This window comes from Bos mutus, chromosome 23 (assembly GCF_027580195.1).
Source record: "Bos mutus isolate GX-2022 chromosome 23, NWIPB_WYAK_1.1, whole genome shotgun sequence".
In the NCBI taxonomy this organism is placed as follows: domain Eukaryota; kingdom Metazoa; phylum Chordata; class Mammalia; order Artiodactyla; family Bovidae; genus Bos; species Bos mutus.
In genome coordinates this window covers 10,949,390-10,963,927 of record NC_091639.1, presented here as the reverse complement: position 1 = coordinate 10,963,927, position 14,538 = coordinate 10,949,390, and the positions used below count along the sequence as shown (strand labels likewise).

Genomic DNA, 14,538 nt, shown 5'->3' with positions numbered 1-14,538 from the left:
ATTTTGGATACAAGCTCTTTATCAGATATGTGATTTGCCAATATTTTCTTCCAGTTTGTGGTTGTTCATTTCCTTATTTATTTTGAAGCACTAAAGTTTTTAATTTTGGTGAAGTCTCTTTTATCGAAAAAAATAAAATTGTAATGAATTGTGCTTTTGTTGTTATATCTAGGCATTCTTTGCCAGAGTTGAGGCCATGAGACTTTATTCTCTTCTAGAAGTTTTATCGTAGGGTGGGTTTCACTTAATTGTGGAGGTCATGGAATCCTTCTGTGAGGAAGTGGTACTTAGGCTGAGGTCTGGAAGCTGAGTAGGAACTAAAAGGGGAGGGGAGAGATCCCAGCAAGAGGAATAGCATGTGCAGAGCTGAAGTCTGATGAGATTGTGTCAAGTTTGAGGAGGCAGAGGAAGGAGACCATTTGGGCTGGGGGCAGGGAGTGGTACGTGTGAGACTGGAGAGGTGATGTGGTCGCTCAGGTCGTGTGAAGCAGGGGTGTCCAGAGGCTTTCATTAGGCAGGGAGTGACATGACCACGTTTGCTATGCAGACTAGCATAGCCACTGTGGCTACACTCCGGCTACTGTGCAGGAAAGGACTGGAAGAGGGCTGCTGAAGATCTGACTGACCAGCTAGGAGGCTCTTGACCAGCTAGTGAGAAACGGTGGTAGCTTGGACCCAGGGGAAGTGGGAAAATTAGGACTGTTAGGGACACTCGTGGGCTTACCTGCCTTGAATTCTACACGGTCGAGCTTCCCAACCAGGAGGTTATAATAAGCACGAGTAAGCCAGTGTCTGTGGCTTCCACTCTGGTCCCTAGCAGACACCTCTTCTGGGTTCTGTTTGTTGGATTTTCTTTACCAGAAGGAGATGGTCCTAATAGCCCACACACAGCAATTTAGTTTGAACGTTTTCACTGCTTTTCTGCCACTTCACAAGGCTTTGGAAAAAAATTAAAAGCAGGTTACTTATTCATTCCTATGTCCATTTCATTAAAAAAAAAGTAAGTACTTATTAAACGCTGCACACACATAAGATCAAGTCCCTTTGTTGTAGAAAAGTGGCTTATAATCTAGAGTTGAGTAGTCTCAGATGGACCCTCCTGTACTGTTAATTCAGGAAGTTATCAGGGGAAATGTGGCTGAGTCTGATGAATATGAGAGAACAATCGCAGTGCCACAAACTGTGAGCTCCAGCCCACTAATTCAACAAAAGATGATTGTGAGACGTTTTCAGGGACTATAGTATCAACTTGAACTCTGAGCTTTTATTTTAGTTCTAAGATATGAAATGTGGAAGAATCTTTTCTTTGATTTTTCCAGAGTGTCCTTTAATTGACTCAGTGAATTAATAGAAGCAAATTACTATTTCTCAAAGGGATTACCAAAAAATCAAATTCATATTACCTTTCAAAATACAACAGAAAGCACTGGGATTTCTAGCCTGATGGTAAGAAGTATCTTACTCAGAAAACTAAAACATATAGATTTTTTTCTACATGCTTCCATTCTGTCTGTGAAATTGATACCTGTGAACAAATTTCCTCTTCTACAATTTCCTGAAGTGTACAGAGAATCCAAAGCTTCTCTTGACTTCAGTTATAGAGAAAGAGAGGTAATTAAATGCTGCTGTAAAGAAGGAAAGACAGTGTGATGTTGAAATCCCTTTGCCAGGTCATTTTAGCTTCTTAAGGGCATACATGGTAAATTTAGACCCTCAAAATTTAGCGATTTTAGAAAACTTGAAAATATTGCATCTCACGTGCATACCCATGATGGTAAATGGGAAAGAATTAGGATTAAGAAGGGGCTTAAAAAAAAAAGTCATAAGAAATGAACTATCAGATTCTGGGACACGTAGGTTTTTATAAGCAAATTTAAGTACTGGCAAAGCTGTCTGAACTGAAAAGGCAGAGCTACCTGTTGCCAAGAGCATCGTCATTAATTGCCTTGACCATGGAGGATCAAAGTCCCCCTGTGAACAAGGGAAGGCAGATACAGGGCAGAGAAAGGCCTGGACAGTTTGTGGCAAAGTGCTGGTCGGATCACTCTTCTGTCTCTCTGGAGTGCTCTGTGGTTCCATCTGCCCCAACTGAGGACAGAATGTATATGTATCTGTATGGTGCCATCACACGTAACATGAAGTTTGTGTCTTTAAGGGTTTAAAAATCTTATATCTCTATCCAGGGCCTTAGTTTATATGCTAACGTATTCAAAGAATACGGAAACACAGGGCTGCTCCACTGTTTCGTATAGTCAATTCAATTTGTATTACTATGCCTTCAGGCAGACTTTTTCATAAGGTAGCAAGCTTTGGGGGCTTTTTTGGTTGGTTGGTTGGTTTTTCTCTTCTGCTTATGAAAAAATAAAGTGATAACCTGAAATTAGTTCTGTTTTGGTTTAAACTTCTTTCTTGAGTGGGTGTTTCCCGAATGCTGTGCCTTCTTACTCCTATCTTGTAATTAATCATCATTTGCTATTTTCACAGTCATTCTTAAGTTCCTACTTTGTACCTAGAACAGGGGAAGTTCCCTAAGAAAACAGTGTTTCTGTGCAGTGGATTGGTGGGCAAGGCCTCATTCTAAGGAATATCGCCATTACGTAGAAAGTTCACGGAGAGCACCCTGTCATGTCACATCCCAGCTTCAGAATGCTCCGGGTCTTGTTTTAGGAGTGGTAGCTCAGCTTATGGACTTTTCTTGAAAAAGAGTAGGCTTCTTATATATCTTGCTGCTGTGTTAAGTACATATCACTGAGTACATATAAGGGAATTCCCATAATCTCATGTCTATGTTGAACTCTTCATCAAAAGGATAAATATCCTTACGGTTGTATGCTTCTGAATAAACTCAATTCTCTTTCAGTTTCTCAGGCCACTTTCAGTTGTCAGCCCCAAGGGAAAGTTCACTACATCAGTTTGTAAATATGAATTTTGAGGAGGGGCTCAGAGGCTGTATTTTATTGACCATTTAGGGGTGGCATTATTTTGGAGCACCACTTTTAAAAAATGTTTGTTTGTCTGCACCAAGTCTTAGCTGCGGCCCGCGGGATCTAGGTCCACGACCAGGGATGGAACCCAGGCCCGTGCGTCGGCAGTGTGGAGCCCTAGCCACTGAACCACCAGGGAAATCCCTGGAATGCCATTTTTAATGGTTTACAGGATTCTCGGCCAACTTTTCCGTAGTCCTTGGGTAATGGCATTTCTGTATTAAAGTGAACCTTGTTAAGCTCAGCGGGTTTTGAATGCGCTGCACTGGTTTTATGGGCCGGTCTAACGTCACTGTCCACTGCCAGCCCCCGAGAGCCAGCTGCAGGCGCTCCCGGCTCGCACTCTTGGCCTTGGTGGCGATGCATGTCTCTTCTCAGCACACGTGATGAGATGCCAGGGTTTCCCTTCAGCCGCAGCGCTCTTTCCTGGGCTGCTGTGTTTGTCTCCTGCCTGCCTGCGCCTTGAACACCCGGGCTGCTGTGACTGCCTTCTGCGCCTCTGCCGGCAAGCAGCCAGTGGGAAGCCTGCTTACCACCCACCTGTGCACGTGCCCCTTTTTCCTGCCAGGGTGGTTCCCAGGTCATTCACCACTCAACCAGGCACTGAGGGCACCAGGTTGAGCATGTAGGGAAACTCTCTCCTCATCTCTTAGGGTTAGTACCTACACCCTGAGCATCAGCCTGACAAAAGACAGGTTTTTTAAAAATTTGATGGTAGTATTTTAATTTGTATGTGCGCATGGAGGCCTCCATAGAAAAGAAGTGAAGATGCAGAGCAGCAGTTATACCCAGGGGTTTATATACCATTTTAACAAAGGGTGTGATAAACTCAGTTCAGTTCAGTCGCTCAGTCGTGTCCGACTCTTTGCGACCCCGTGAATCGCAGCACGCCAGGCCTCCCTGTCTATTGTGAAGACGTAACTAGACAAGGAGGGAGAGTTCAGGCTTCCAGAGGTGGCGAACTGTGGGAACGTGTGTGAGGACCTCGTGGGAGACCGGGATCGCCGAGTGAGGTTTGCTGCGCAGACTCCGGTGGCTGCCTTCTCTGTTGATGCCTAGTAGGGAAAAGGGGGAGCCTGCTTTACAAGTGAAAATTTACACGAAATACTTGCTTTGCACCCTGCTTTCAGAGAGGGGAGGCCCAAGAGCTTCTCCCACTTCCGTTGTTTCTATGTCACCTTTAGCCGTAGCTGGAAATAATCCCCCTGCCAGGGTGGTGTATTTGGGGGTGGCATACCCACAGCCCTTTAAAAGACATTGTGTCTGCCCTCAAGGAACCTAGTGTCCAGTTGAGCGGACAGAGGGCAAGCGAAACTTACGCCTTAGAGCAGGAGGGAGCGGGAAAGAGCACCTGAAAGTCCCTGCGTTTGTCAGGGGGGCTGCAGTTGAGCTGAGAACCAGAGGTGTGGGGCACCTCTGAGCCAGGGGCCCTGCGGGTCACAGGCAGGGCAGGGGAGAGCGCGTGATTGGTTGGAGCCCCCAGATGTTGACTGCAAGTCCTGGGTAACTGGGGAGGCAGTTTCTCAGCCATACCTCCTCAGTAGGGGTCTAGGTTCCAGGCTGTTCTGACGGAAGTCCTCACTGTCCATAATGTAGTTGAAGACAAAACAGGAAGAGCAGAGCGTAAGCTAACCTCTGAACACAGTTCTGAATCAAGGCAGTGTGTCTTTGACACTTCGCCCTTGTCTCTTTCACTTTCTGGTCCCTCGTTCTGCGAGGCGTTTATTTCCCTCATGGCCTCCTCCTGAGGCCACCATCACAGCTGCCCTGCCACCGCGCTTTCTTCACGATCATCTGTCTGTCTACCCATTTCCCCCGCATCTGCATGAGCCATTAATCTGAGAGAAGCATTAGAAAGAGCAAGCATAAGACACTAATTCACATTAAATTTTGAATGTTGAAATTTTCTAAACACTCCTAAACATGGTATTCTCAACTTTATAAAAGAGAAATGTTAAATATGTGAATCTCTAATGGTGAAATTTCAGGAAGTAGTTCGAAAGGAAGTGAGGAATTTAGTCTGCTCAGCAGGCTACCCCATGTGTTGAGCCCCTTCTTCGTGCAACCTCTTCCTCCCCTTCTGGCCTCTGGGATCTAGTCAAGACCCATCTCCCACCATTGCTGCTGGCTGTGCCACCAGCCTGTCTGGGAAGCAGGGAATCCATGTCTCATCCCCACCCCGTTAGCTGGCTATACTGAGCTTAGTCACTGAGTCGTGTCTGACTCTTTGCGACCCCATGGACTGTAGCCGGCCAGGCTCCTCTGTCCTTGGGATTCTCCAGGCAAGAATACTGGAGTGAGTTGTCATGCCCTCCTCCAGGGAATCTTCCCAACCCAGGGATTGAACCCAGGTCTCGTGCACTGCAGGCAGATTCTTTACCAGCTGAGCTTCCAGGTGTTGAGGGACTTACAGTGGAAGGAGGGAGGGGACCGAGGTAGCCATTCCTGGTACTAATTTATTCGTTAAGTCACTCATTCATAAGCCTCCAACAGCTCATAATTGAAAGTGATAAATCCCCATTTCTAAAGTATTTTCTGGAAATAATGAGGTATGATGGGCTTTCAAGCATGCTGAGATTTGTCACTGACCCTTCCAGGGGCAGAATGTTTCCAACTTGGAGCACAGGAACATTTATAAGAGGCTGATATCCAAAAGCATGTTGAGCTTTGGGTCTCGTGTGGTAACTGTTTATAGTTGAAATATATGCACTCTTCTGTTGTAAATATTGTGGGAAATAAAATTCAGAGTCCTTTTAAAAGTGTTCCTGAATTCATAATAGATTTCTGTTGTCATGCATTCTCTCAGTAAATTGTCAATAAAAGTGCACCCACTCTTAAACTTGAAAAGGTTCAAAACCATGGTTCTAGATTATAATTTTTTGACTACTTAATTTGAAATGAAGGCAGCGCAAGTGAAAACATGTCTGAAGGTAATTGTTTTGACTATTACTGAGTGTTCTTCAGTGATATTTAGCCTAAAGAAATCTAACATCTGAATTATTCTATCAGCGCAGAGAATCCTTATGCTCATGTGTAACATTCCACTGAACCTGATTTTCATCTCGCAGCATTGCACCGTGGAGTGTAGGGAAATGCCTGTCCATCCAGTGGGTCCCCTCCCCTGTGGACAGGACAGTTCCTAAGGGGGAGGTGGGGTTGGCCCCATGGGAGCCGGTTTGGTGTTCTGACCTGGGCTGTCGGGGGACAGGAGATGAAGAGCAGTTCCTCAACTTTGCTTTATTCCTGTGTCCTGTTAAAATGCAGATGTCCTGTTAGCTAGCTGTACTGGGAGCTCAACCTGGTGCTCTGCGACACCCAAGGGGTGGGAAGGAGCACCAAGAGGGAGGGGACATACGTATACTTATGGCTGATTCATATTGTTGTGTGGCAGAAACCAGCACAATATTGTAAAGCGGTTTTCCTCCAATTAAAAGTAAATTTTAAAAAATGCTGGAGGGAAAGGTAACACAAGCTACTGAGGGCGGAAATGAGCTTCGTTATGTAGATAACTCTTTTATTCTTTAAAAAAATATATGTATTTATTTACTTGACTGTGCTGTCTTAGTTGTGGCACATGGGATCTAGTTCCCTGAGCAGGAATCAAACCCAGACCCCCTGCGTTGCGAGGGCAGAGTCTCAGCCACTGGACCAAGGAAGGACCTCTCTTCTTCTTTTGGGTTATGGCCTTACTGTGCATCTTCAGAAGTGGTACCCTTAGGTGAAAGTACAGATTTTAAAAATCAGATTGCTTTTTAAGAGTCTTCTTAACAATTCATTTCATGGAAACACTGGTAATCAAAGCGTCTCACCTTTTGTCAGAATTGTTTTTCTATTGGCCAGTATGCAATTGGATAAAACAGTATTTCATCTTTGATAAACTACTGTGCTGAACAGTTTTTTTCTGTGAATTGTCTTTTTTCTACTGAAAAGATTTTATTGAGGTCTGAATTTTTTCTAATAGTTGTTGTTGTTTATGGTAAAAAGAACGGTCTTTTGCATTTGTGGCAGCTTTTTCCTCAATCTGTTGTTTCCCTTTTCATTGTGTTTTTTAAACATCCAAGAATGTTTACTGTTCACGTGACTCGGGATCTGTGGATTTCTTCAATACTGTGTAAGGTCCCTTACTTGTAACTTTAAAGATTTAATTTGGTTTTCTTTTTATTTTTCCATATGTCATTTTTGGTTATTCAGTTATTTAATTCATCTTGTATGCCCTTAAATTGATTTTATAAATAACCAGCTAATTTTCACAATGCCACTTATTGCAAAATGCTTTACTTCCTCATTTGTTCCAAATATATCCTGAATTATATTTGTTTAGCATATGATCAACTCTCTCTTGGGGGTTTTCCATTCCAATAATCAGCCCATCTCTTTTTGTTTTTCATAAAGTTTAAATTGTTGTTTTGTGAAGTGTTTTAAAATCTGGTGGGACCTACCTAGGCTTCCTCACCCCCTCCTTTTAAAAAATACATGATTAAGTTTTGATACCAGAATTACTATGAAAAATCCATCAACTAGCTTTTGATTCTTTCCCATACCCATGGCCTTTGAAAACTTGAAATAATTTGTCCATTAGATTTTGATATTTAACAGTTTCACTTCTTGTGCTGATTTCTGTAACCTGTATTATTTTTAAATCAGATTATTCATTTCATTGATGCTTCAAAATGTGTTAGCCTGTATTTGGGCATGATAGTATGGGGAGGAAAAAAGTTTTCCCCTTATCCTCTTAGGGTCCTTGGCTGAGTCTGAGAATTAAAATGGCAACATCAAGAGAAAAGTATAGAGATTAATGTTAAATTTGACATGATCTTGGGGCCTTCATAAGGAAATGAAGACCTAAAGAAACAGACTTGAGTGTTTTGAGCCCGGTTTAATGAAGAGTGGACATTCATGGAGAAGTGTCGTTAGGACAGAGGCTCTGAGTGACCTGGAGGAGACTGTGCCTGCGTGTTGGAGTCTTCTCTGTGTCTTGGAGGTAAGGATGCTCCTGTCCTGTGGGTACGGGAAGGGAACACCCCACCATGAGGACCTTATGACCTGCTTCAAGGGCACGAGCCGGGGGCGTCAGAGCGAGTGCCCACTTCTCTTTCCTCAGACTCCACATGCCAAGTCCTGAACCCCAACCTCAGTCACATATTTTTCATCTCTTCTGCCTCCGTTGCAATACCCTTTCATATCTCACTCTGAGTACTTAATTTTTATTTGTCAGAGTTTATCAGCTTTAAACACAGATGTAATGTGAGGCTGTGTACGTGAATGTCTAGTGGAGATGACGTCTCTGCAGATGGAGAGGACAAGGACCTGCCGCCCCTAGGTCAGGTCTGGGTTCAGGACAAAAAGCAGAGGGTCACATCTTTTGTCTCCTGTTGTATGAAGCCCCAAGCCCCTGAGCCAGGGCCTGGTAAGGGATTCCACGGAACGAGAGAATAGCGTTTTCTGATTCTGAGGGTACTTGTGTCTCATCAGTGAAGAGGACTGAGGAGGAGCCAGGGTTGTTTATGTGTTTTGGCTGCTGCTGGAGACTTTCCTTTTTAGATGACTTTGTAAATATTTCAGGGTTTAGGAGAGGACATTTCTGTCATTTCCATGAATTGTGGCAGCTTCCCCATCTTATATTTACTGTTTTCCGTTATATAAATAGTTGTACAGAGTACAAAATCTGAATAAAGTGGATGCACAGAAATAGTTCATCAAGACCTGTGGTTCTGAGTCTGGTCCTTGGACCAGCAGCAACAGCGTTGCCCTGGAATTGATTAGAAATGTAAATTCTCTGACCCGACCAGATACTGAGTCACAAAGTCAGTGCTGGAATGCAGCGATCCAGCAGCCTCTGTCACCAGTCCTTGAGTTGACTTTGATGACACTACAGGCCTACTATCTCCATCACGCCTTTGAATGAACTCTGTAATAGTTGATTTGATACTTAGACACAAGCAGCTGGTTTGTCCTTTGTCTAGAGTGTTTAATTGTACTAACAACAACAACAACAAACTGTGGAGTTTGGAAGGATTCCTATAGCAATATAAACCTTTCCCACCCCCCACCCCCAATAATTATTAAGTAGGTCACAACTCTTAAGTAAAATGGAGTCTGTCAGATAGGACTTTAAAATTCTAGGAAATTGTTAATAGTTCAATCTGATTTTCTTGAAATGTCACTGTCTTAAAAGGTCCTAAATTTCTTACTGCTAATCTGATTTTCATATAATTTTACCAAAAAAAAAAAAAAGATAGGATTTGGGGGACTTCTTCCTGCCCCAATCAAAAATAAGTAAAAATAGAATTATACTGTTTTAAGAGCTGGAAGTGACTTTCTTATGGATATCATCCAACCCTATCCCCTTGACCAGCAGAGAGCAGTAGCCAGGCCAGGTCTTCTAAGCTGCCTTGTTCCTGCACTAAAAGATAAGGTACAGTTGAGCATGTCTAGCTTCCTGCTTTGAGCAGACCTGGAACACGCTGTTTCTGCAGTGTCCATTTTGCTAATACTCTAGACAGTGGTCATTTCCTTCAGGGTAATTGATAGAAATTTTTTTAAGTGTTCCAGAAGTTTAGATACTAGAATAGTGTTTGTTTCCTGTGACATGGGTTTAGGAAGCAGCTGCTGCAGTAGATGCTCTGAAGGACTGAACTTTGTGAAGTCTGCTCACGAACTGCCATGGCTTGTCTGAGTTACTTACTCTGAAAAACCAGTCATTATTCTAAACTGCTACATGTGAGGTAAGAGTTATCGTTTATTAGTTGCATGTAAAAGAAATGCGCCATTTGGTTCTTGATAAATGTGTGTGCATTCATGCACACACATGGGTGTGTTGGAGGGAGGGTGAAGAAAAGCTCTGTAAATTCATTTCACCTGCTTTTTAAAAATATGTTGACTTTAACATGCACAGCATTTTTTTCCCAAAGACTTATTCTGAGGAATAAGGGAAGGGCTCTTATAATACTCTTGAATACTCATAGGAATAATATATGGTATAAATAACTGTAAATCTGTCTTGGAAACTAATTATTGATGAAGGCTAACAGAAAACTCTTACAAACTGTAGTAACATAGGGCAGAGAAGTTGGTATTTTAAATGCATGTTTAAAACCTGCCGTTCTAGGACAGTATTAGTTAAAGCTCTTTTTGTCCAATCTGAGACAATTTGCATTCATTTGTTTAAGGTGAGGCAGAAGGTTGGGGAGACTTTAAAAACGGTTGAGTGTGCCTTATTGTGAAAACTTATTTGAGATAGAAATAAAAGTTAACTGTTAAATGGTAAAAATACACAAGAGGTGGGGGTTTAAAACTGGAAGGAAATCATGTCTATTTTTGTCTTCATCTAACAAGTCCCCAGTTCCTGTGTAGAATTTTTCTAAAACTAAATGTTTTTCTATTTAAATAATAGCAATTATTGAAAGTAATTAAGAGGAAGTTGAGCCTTGTTTCTGACAGAGAAGGAGAAGGGAAGGAAACGATTCCCTGAGCACACAGTCTGTGGGTCTCACCAAATGCTGGTGAGGCAAGAGGTCACCCGGACACGGGATGGGAGCCACTCTGCAAAAGTTTGGCAGTTCCTCTCAAAACCAGAAGGTACACTCACTCACCATATGACCCAAGAATTACAGTCCTGGGTGTTTATCTCAGATGACTTATTTTCATCTGGAAGCTGGTACACAAACATTCATCGCAACTTCACTCATAATATCCAGGTGTCCTTCAGTGGGTGACTAGTCAAACTTAACTGTGGTCCCCCCAACCATGGACACAGCTCAGCAGCAAAAAGGAACAAGTTATCAACATGAGCAGCTGCTGAGATGAATCAGGGAAATTCCAGCTGAAAAAAGCCAACCTCAGAAGACTATATACCACATGGTTTCATTTATGTAACCTTTATGAGATGACATGATCATAGATTTGGACTAGGGAGGGGAGCGGGGAGGGAGGGGAGGGTGTGATTACCAGAGGGCAGCAGGAGAAGCTTTGTGGTAATAGTAACATCCTGATTGCGGTTCTTCGTGAGCCTGCACAGAGCGCCCCGCCCCGTACACTCACACGCGCGTATACATGCCTGGTGAGACCTGAACGAGCTCTGCGGGCGCACCAGCGCTGCAGTGACTGCGGCGGTGCCTGGAGCCCTTTGAATTATGGTTTCTCTGGGTCATGTGCCCAGGAGGGAGTCGCTGGGTCATACAGTAGTTCTATTTTTGGTTTTCTTAAGGGACCTCCGTACAGTTTTCCATAGTGCCTGCACCAATTCCCATTCCCTTTCTTCGACACCCTCTCCAGCATTTATTGTTTGTAGATTTCTTGATGAGGGCCATTTTGACTGGTGTGAGGTAGTTCTGATTTGCATTGCTCTAATAATGAGCGATGCTGAACATCTTTTTTATGTGCCTCTTGGCCATCTGTATGTCTTCTTTGGAGAAATGGCTATTCAGGTCTTCCGCTCACTGTTTCATTGGGCTGTTAGTTTGATATTGAGCTGTATGAGCTGTTTGTATATTTTGAAAATTAATCTCTTGTCAGTTGCTTCCAGGGGTTAAAACTGCACTTCTAATGCAGGGGCATGGGTTTGATCTCTGGTAGGGGAAATAAGATCCTGAACACCTGCCGTGCAATGCAATGGAAAAAAAAAAAAAAAGATTTTAATTTATTCTTAGTTTTAATTATTTATGTTGAATGAAAAATGTTCTCAATCTTAAAAATAAGTAGCAATTGCCAGAATTTTCCGTAACTCATATTAAATTTTATCGTTTTCTCTTTTAACATTTTTGTATTAAAGAGACTCTCCCTTCTACCAGAGAGGTTTGTCCTGGTTTTCCTTCTTCCCAGCAGCCCTGGGCTTTTTCAGTCATTAACACCTTACTGTCTTTTATTACTTATCAGCTCTGTTAAATGGACTTAGTTGTGGAATAAGTTGAAATTGTTCCTGAAATGAACCTGATGGATTTTTTATATTTGATACATTTTGTGCTACCCTTATGCCCCATTAAAACATATAACTGAGAATTGATTATACCATCTTTGCTGGTAATGGGATTTTTTTTGTTGTTTTGAGAAATTATCCATCTGAAATTGATAGTGGAGGCTAGAATGGAAGTTGCAGTCAGATAAAGCTTGAGCAATGACCTGGAGTTGAAATCAAAGGAGACACGGGCCTGGGCTGATAATGGAATTAATCGATTACTCCTGACTCCTGGGAGAAAAACGGCAGCATCTTTTAATGTTTCGGGGTTTTTTTTTTTTTTTTTTCTTTTTAGTCTTTAGGCTAGTTGTTGAAGTTCTTAAATCTTTGTCAGGTTTTCCCCAGTATAATAAATGACATCTTAGATGTGAATAAGCGGTCATTTTTCCTTCAGAAAATGTCCTATGATTTATGTCTTCCAATAGTCATTCCCCCAAATTCAGGTGATATTAAACCTCCAGATTTGAAATACTCCCTGTGTCCGTCATCATTTCTCCACTCCCAAATGTAGTTGTTTCTTGGCAAAAGCTGAACTGATGATTCTAGAACAAACAGCACAATCAGAACACATTTGCTCAGGCATTAGCTGGGGGTGAATCCTTAGCTGCTGAGCAGGACAGTGATCTTTAGTATCTGCCGTGTGCTTTCGTCATGACTGTCCTGAGTGCAGAGCTGGTGTAGAGTAAATGTACTTAGTTCTCAGTGAATCTGGCTTGGAATTCAGCCCTGAGATGCAAGAGGGGCTCTGAAATAAAGTGGGAAATGACGAAGGGAGCTTGAGGCTGTTTCAAATAACTAGGAACATGTCTTAAAACAGTGATTATTTTCCTTTAAGTCATTTTAAGTTTGCTAATCCAACCATCCCCTACCTTTTGCGAGGGCTGGAACGTGATTAGATTTCATTCCAGCATAGAAGACTTAAGATAAAAACTGCAGGATGTATCATGCAGAAACATGAGAGAATTGAACTTTTGAGGCAGAAGTCTTGAGAAGAAAGTTTTCAAGTTATGTAATTATATATCTATAGAAAATCTTAAGATAAAAAAGATACTCTTTAATGAAAACCCCTTTGATGATTTCTGCATTGATCTTTGTTTCTGAGCTGCCTATTTTGGAAAATTTTTTTAAGAGTTATTGAACTTTGTTTGAAGTGTTTGAAGCATACTTAATCTATTCGGGGGTTGACTTATTCTAATGCACTTGGCAGTCTTCAAGCATTTGAGCAGATGGGGTGACGGCTGAAGCGAAACAAGTGAAAAGACATCCTCTCGAATTCCCTTTCCCTCTCACAAGTGCACTCTCAATTCCTTGCACATTTAACTAAGGGTACTGATAGGTGACTTGTTCTGAAGAGTCTGCACAGGGCTGAGCGCGCTGGGGTGAGTCCACGAGTACAGGACGCTGTGCTCATCCAGGCTCTGGTGGTGTTTCCTATCCTGTGCTTTTCCCAATAGTAACGCTGGTCATGATATTAGCCATCAGCTGCTGGTGAATACTGTGTGCCTGGTGGTTCTCGTGTGGCCTCCTATTTAATCCTGCCGACACCCATATGAAATAAGTTTCTCTCTCCCTGAGGCCCAGCAAGGCTCAGTCAGTCGTAGCTGGTATTAGACATCCTTGCTTGGATTTCTTGGGAAGCAGAGCCTGAGATGAGGATTTTGCTGCAAGTGGTTTGTTTGGGAGGTGATCCAGGGACGTAGGGGTGAGGGGCCAGGAGGAAATGTCAACAGAGGGATGCGTTGCTGGCCACCACTGCAGCCCCACCAAGATCCCGGTGACGTGTTCAGAATGCCTCCGGAATTGCCCACCCAGCAGCTGGGGGTGGGACACAGATGCCCTGACTGCTGCCTCCATTCCCGGGAGCTCCTGGGCTAGGCCGGTTTATAGGTCCCGTGGGCTTGAGAATTGGAAACACGTGAGATGAACCTTGAGTGACGATCTCGTGGGTGTTCAGATGAGCTCACAGAGAAACCAGAGGTGGGCTAAAGGGGGTTCGTGTGATGTGCAGAAGCATCTGCCAAAAGGGGAAGGGCCCGAGCCAGCCCCATGCTCTTTACAAACCATCTCCCTGTGGGGAGAGAGGCGCGTGTCAAGGTGACAGGTAAATTCCGGGGGTGTGCAGTGACTGTCGGTGAGGAGACTGCACATCATCGCCTTTCCCTGTGAGTACAGCCGTCGGGAAGATTTACCTTCCTGTTAGCACTGGTTCTCATTCTTTGCATATATGAAGATCAGGATACAAGAATATCCAGAGAATTCTAAATGTTGACGATGGTAACTGATTAGGGGTTAAAAATATACAGCATTATCAAGTTTTCATAGTCTCTGCATAGAGGATCATGGAGCTATGACATAGAGTGTTGAGTATTTATGGAGGGAATGATTAAGGTCCATCCTGTGGGGCCTCGGAGACCACTGTTCACTGCAAATTCTGGTCTTGCTTTTTGGTTAAAATCACTTGGTAACACCATGTAGACTTTCTTAAAGAGTTTTAATTTTTTTATATAACTGACATATAACATTGTAGGAGTTGAAGGTGTACATCATGCTGATTTGACACATTTGTGTTGCACCACGAGGACCAGTGTGGAGTCCGCTCAC

At 43.0% G+C, this 14,538-nt stretch overlaps 1 protein-coding gene across 1 annotated transcript in view; it reads left to right on the top strand.

Moving 5' to 3' along the window:
- DTNBP1 (dystrobrevin binding protein 1) overlaps positions 1-14,538 on the top strand; it is a 101,266-nt gene that overhangs the window by 78,498 nt on the left and 8,230 nt on the right. The window lies entirely within an intron of this gene.